Source organism: Octodon degus, unplaced genomic scaffold (genome assembly GCF_000260255.1).
Source record: "Octodon degus isolate 3935 unplaced genomic scaffold, OctDeg1.0 scaffold00138, whole genome shotgun sequence".
NCBI classification, from domain to species: Eukaryota; Metazoa; Chordata; class Mammalia; order Rodentia; family Octodontidae; genus Octodon; species Octodon degus.
The window spans coordinates 4,481,716-4,487,715 of NW_004524714.1; the positions used below are offsets into that span (position 1 = coordinate 4,481,716).

The 6,000-nt window shown below is 42.1% G+C and overlaps 1 protein-coding gene across 7 annotated transcripts in view; it reads left to right on the forward strand.

The window, feature by feature from the left end:
- The window catches only part of Mapkap1 (mitogen-activated protein kinase associated protein 1), a 271,952-nt gene that overhangs the window by 133,864 nt on the left and 132,088 nt on the right, over positions 1 to 6,000 (forward strand). The window lies entirely within an intron of this gene.

The window sequence follows — 6,000 nt, forward strand, 5'->3', positions numbered from 1 at the left end:
GGTGTCTGATGAATACATGAGTGACCTTGAAAGATAGAGCTGGGTCAGTTTCCCTTATCTCTGTGCTGCCCCCTCCCTTGTGCTCTAATTATGCCTTCATTTCCCCAAACCTATATTGGGGAACACATAAATTGCCATGCAATAAAACTATATGACATGATCTTTGTTTATTGCTAGTTGTTTTTTAATAGTTAGATGTTAGGCCTTTGGAATATTGCTTGCCTTGATGTGTGATGAATACTTTTAATCCTTTGGTCACCTTATTTTTTATAAGTTAATTACTTTCTATTATGTTGATGGATTGTTTTATGTTTTAGATGATTTCCTCTAAATATTACAACAGTGGGACTATTAGATCGAGCTGACTGCCACCACCTTGAGCTTTTTCAGAGGAGGCTCCTTATTAAAAAATATATAATTTGAGGGTTTGTGCAAGGCACTTTTCTCCATCATCCCTGCCTCAAGATGGAATTAGAAGATTAAAAAGATAAAGTGCTTCATTCATTTAATAAGTAGCCACCATATTTATTCTGATAGTTCCCCACACATGCTATTTTCCTGTGGATAGAGGGAAAACAGATCTGGAGGAATACCTTAACTGACTGCCTCCCTGCCTGAGAGTCAGTGACTGACCTCCCTGAAGTCAGTGGCGGTGCACAGCCCCTCAAGGCCCATCCCTGACTCCTGGAGCAGCGCCTCCCATCTCCTTTCTGTGGGAGGCTGCTCTAAGTAGAACTTTGGGTTTGTCAGTAAGGAAAGGAGAGGAGAGGTGGAGAGTGTGAGTTGACTACATGTAGACTAACTTTAGGGAAAGGAGGTGTAAAGTAGCAGCTTAGGAGTCATCCTGGCCTCAGATTGAATAAGGGCTGTTCAGAGACACTGACAGTAGCTTCAGAAGCCTTCATTTTCCCAGCTGTAATGTAAAGGTAATGGTAGAGCTGCTTGTCTTGGAGTTATAGTAAGAATAAAAGGGGTTAATGTAGGCACACATTTAGCAGAGTCTACTTAACAGTTAGCTCTAAGTAAATGTTGGCTCTTGTTAAAATAATCGGTATTATTTTTAGGGCCCCTGTGTGGGCCCATTTTGGGCCTTGTGCGGTCATGTAATAGGTTTGAGTAATAGAAATGGGTCTGACTTCAAAAGTTACACCGTAAGAAGCATACAGCACCACACTTCTGAAGCCCTAAAACAGATGCTGTTCCCCATCCCATCGAGTCTTCATATCTTCAGATACTGTGTCCCTGTAGCCTCTCAGCTCGACTTTTCAGAAGGAAGAGAATGAAACAGGAACAAAAAGTGGGGAGCGGTGATAAGCAACCAGTCTGGGTCTAGGAAAGAGGGCGCTATGAGCCTCCCTCAGAAAGATTGCCACTCTTTTTAGTTTGAACCTTCTGCTTGCCTGAAAAGATCAAAACGTCTGCTGTTTGAAGAAGCTTGAACTAGCAACTGGAATTACTGTTTCCAGGTTGAAGAACTGGCATGAGTGGGGAAAGAAAGCATTACTTAGGAGAGTTCCTTTTGCATTCTTTGCTTTCTAGCATGATGAGAAATGATCAGCTGATCTAATGTTAGGTGCTGGGTTATATGAGAAGTGAAACTTCTGTAAAAGTATTTTTAAACTGGAACCTGTGATTGCCCTAGTCCTCCCTTGTCTCTGTGAGCAGCAGACAGGCTGTAAAGAAGGTCAAGAGGGGTTGGGGAATACGTTGATTCTGTTCCTACCAGGCATCCTGCTAGTCACGTGGATCATTCATTATGTAATTTAGTATTTATTATTTCTTAGTTGGTTTTTGTTTTTAAGATTGGGTCTTGGGCCAGGGAGATGGCTCAGTAGAATAAGTGCTATGCTGTTCAGGTTTGTCTCAAATCCTTGCTCTCATGGATCTTCCTGTCTCAGTCTGCTGATAAGTAGGACTATGAATGGACATACCACATTTGCCTTAGCAGAGTTTTTGAGGGTCTTCAATATGCCAGACAGTACTGGTCATCATGTGTGACACAGTAAACAGACAGACATAGTCACTGCCCTTGAGGAAGTTCAGAGGCTAATGATGAACGCATGACTGAAAAGGACAGAAATACATAATCTTAAATTGTTGGGCGCTATGAAGGAAATGAACAGGATGTTTGTAAGAGAATAATTGGGAGAGGAGCTTTTTCCTATAGCATTGTTAGTGATGGTTTCTCTGAATAGGAATCATATGAGGTGAATGAATAATCACAGTAAACAGGAATCCTTACGAGAGTCTTATGGATTAATGACTTGCACAAGATCACACATTAAAGGATGGCCAGGCCCACAAAAATTAGGAAAGTGCCTTTTAGACACACTGAGTAGCACCTAGTAAGGTCTTGATAGTGGAGATGCAAGCAAGGATACAAGCAGGGCAAGTGTGAACATGTGCACACATGTGTGTTTAGAGTAGGTAATGAGGGAGAGTTAGTAGGGCCAGTTGTACAGATGGTATTTTGGTGCCAGTAGAGATACAGAAAACTGTTTTGCTTTTTTTTTTTTTGTCTTTTTGAGACAAGATCTTGCTATACAATTTAGGCTGGCCTTGAACTCACTTTGAAGCCCAGGCTGGTCTCGAACTCTGTTATCCTCCTGCCTCACTCTCCCAGGTGCAGGGATTACAGCCATGTGCCACCACACCCTATTTTGGGATGATCTATCTGTCCTTCCTTCCTTCCTTCCTTCCTTCCTTCCTTCCTTCCTTTCTTTTTTAAATGAGCAGAATGTATTTATTGAGGGAAAGAAAGCTCCTGTGCAAGAGAGAGACAGGAGGAGGCCCAAGGAGGAATTCCCCAGGGATGATTTTTAAATCTGTATTTTTCAACTTTTTATTGAGATAAAACATAAAATTAACCATTCGAACCATTTTAAATGTACAATTCTGTTTTTAAAATATATATTTACAGTATTATAGAGCTATTACCATTATCCAACTCATGAACATTTCTGTCACCTGAAGAGGAAGCCCCGTGTCTCCCAACTCCCTGCTCATCCCATCTATCAGCATTAACCCACTGTCTTTCTCTGTGGACCTGCCTATTGTAGACATTTCCTATACGTGGTTCATACCATAGCTAACCCTTTATGCCTGTTTTCTCTCTCGGCATCATCCACATTACAGAATATTATTTATTCCTTTTTATGACTGAGTAATATTTCATTATAGGGACTTTTGTTTATCCGCTGATCAGTTAATGGACATTTGGGTTGTTTCATTCTTTGGTTATTATAGATATTTCCACTATGAGTTAGTCATAGAAGTATGTACTTATAATGTTAACTCTTAGGGAAGACTGAGACAGGAGGGTCACAAGTTTGGATCTTGTCTGGGCAAGAGAGGGTAGCCTTGTCTTTTTTTTTTTTAATATCTTTTATTTGTTTATTTGGTACAGGGTCTTACCACTACGCAGCCCAGACTCATAGTGATCCTCCTGTCTCAGCCTCCCCAGCGCTGGGATTATAGGCATGCGCCACCACACCCAGTTTCAGTGGCAGGCTCAGCTCCCAGGGACAGCAAAGCATGTGGTACTGGGGATCCAACCCTGGTCCTTGGGCTTGCCAGGCAGGCATTTAGATTGTTGAGCTATCTCCCCAGCCTGGCCTTGTCTTTTTTTTTTCTCTTTCTTTTTCTTTTTCTCTCTTTTTTGCTTTTTCAGACAAGGTCTCACTATGCAGTTCAGGCTGCCCTTGAGCTCACTTTGTAGCCCAGGCTGGTCTCAACCTTCAACGATCCTCCTGCCACAGCCTCCTGAGTGCTGAGATTACAGGTGCACATGCCTGGCTAAAGGCCTTGTCTGAAAAGGTGTGGAGTTGTTGCTCAGAGGAGGAGCAGCCTAAATTTGATCTCTACTGCTGCACACACACGCCCCCCCCAAAGCTGCTGTAAGCATTCGTATCTAAGTTTTCATGTGAATGTGTCTTTTCCGTTCTCTCAAATATATACACTGGAAGGCCTGCGAGGTAGCTCAATGGACTAAGCACCTGCTTAGTCAAGCACAGGAACCAGGGTTTGATCCCCAGCACCACATGCAGCACCAGCCCTGCCCCTTGGTGCACTGAGCCAGCAACTGAGTCCAGGTGTGGTGGCACACACCTATAATCCCAGTTCTAGCGAGGCTGAAAATAGAGGTCACTACAAGTCCAAGCTACATAGTGATACCCTTTACCAAATACATTTCAAAAAAACAAACATACACACACAGAATTGTAATTGCTGAGGCATGTCGTAACTATGTTTAATGTTTTAAGAACCCACCAAACTATTTTACACAATTGATATACTATTTCAGGCATTTTTGTTGTGTTTTTGAGGGGTTGGGAGTTAATTACAGTATTGTTATCCTAGTGGCTGTGAAATGGTTTCTCATGATTTTAATTTGCATTAAGATTAGTAATATTTAACATCATTTTATCTGCTTATTGGCCATTTATATATATTTTTTGGAGAAATGTCAGCTCAGTTCTTTGCTAGATTTTAAGGAAATTATCTTCTTACGTTGAGTTGTGAGAGTGTTTAATATAGTCTAGATAGTGGACCCTTATCAGATCCATGATTTGCAGATATGTCCTACCATTCTGCAGGTTATCTTTTCGCTTTGATAGTGTCCTTTAGTCGCAAGAGTTTTTAACTTCAATGAAGTTTAATATATTCACCTTGTTGTGTGTGCTCAGTGTCATTTTAAAGGTGTCATTGCTTAATCCAAGAGTACAAGCATTTATATTTGTTTCCTTCTAAGAGTTTTTTTGTTTTTGTTTTTTCTGGTGGTAACAGGGATTGAAATCAGGACCTTGCACTTGCCAGGCAAGCACTTATCTCACTGAGCTATCTCCCTGGCCCCTCCTTCTAAGAGTTTTATAATTTGCCTTTTATATTTAGATCTTTAGTGCATTTTGAAGTAATATCTATATATGCTGTGAACTTTTTGTGGGGCTGTCCAGTTGTCCCGGCATCAGTTGGTCAGAAAACTGTTCTTCCCATGTTGAGAGCCTTTGTGAAGTGGACACACTAGCGCTCACAAGTGGGTAGACAGGAGTTGTTATAGGGAATCAGAATCAAGGAGCGGGTACTGGGGATGGAATTCAGGGCCTTTGCACTGAGCCATATCCCAGCCTTTCTTATTTTGAGACAAGGCCTCACTAAATCACTAAGTTTCCCTAGGTTGGGCTTGAACTTGTGATCCTCCCTCTTCGTGCTCCCAGAGTGGTGGGATTCTAGGCCTATGGCACCAGGTCCAGCAAGAGTCAAGATTATTGATTCAAGCAGCTGATGGAAGCACGTACTGGAAGGAGGGAGCTGTTGTGACTTAACAGGATGAGTGACAGTGAAATACCCCAGTGTGAACTTGTTGCCTGTGACACTTTTCCACATAGTGCATAGTGGGCATATTCGTAGGCAGGAAAGAAGATGGAGAATTAAGATTAAGCTCAAGCCTTCAGTGAAGGAAAGGAATGGCCAGGAGTTTGGCATGTAACAAAAACAAAAAGGGGGAAGAAGAGGTTAGTGTAGGTACATGTGTTAGGCTTCAGAGAAATAGCAGTTTTCATAAGAAAGGGAAAGGGATAGTTGAAAGTGTTAGTGGGGACAAGAATACCCATTTCGTCTCCTGGCCCTGGAGATTTGGAAATGATAAAAAAAAAAAAAAAAAAAAGCAGTGCTAGATATGGTGGCACACCTGTAACTCCAGCTACTTAGGAGGCTGAGGCAGGAGACTGCAAATTTGAGGCTAGCTTGGGTAACATGGTGAACCACACCTCTTTAAAAAAAGGAAAAAGGAAGGGCCTGCCCCTTAGCTCAGTTGTTTAAGTGGCTGCTTCAGCAAAGCAGTCAGCCTCAGGTTGCTGTGGTTCGATCCCCACAACTCAAGCCAGCCAAACATACCCTGAAGGCATTCTGAGCCAGCCCAAAAAAAAAAAAAAAAATCATTCTGCCATTTTGGGGCCGGGGAGATGGCTCAGTAGAATAAGCGCTTGCCTGGCAAGCACAAGG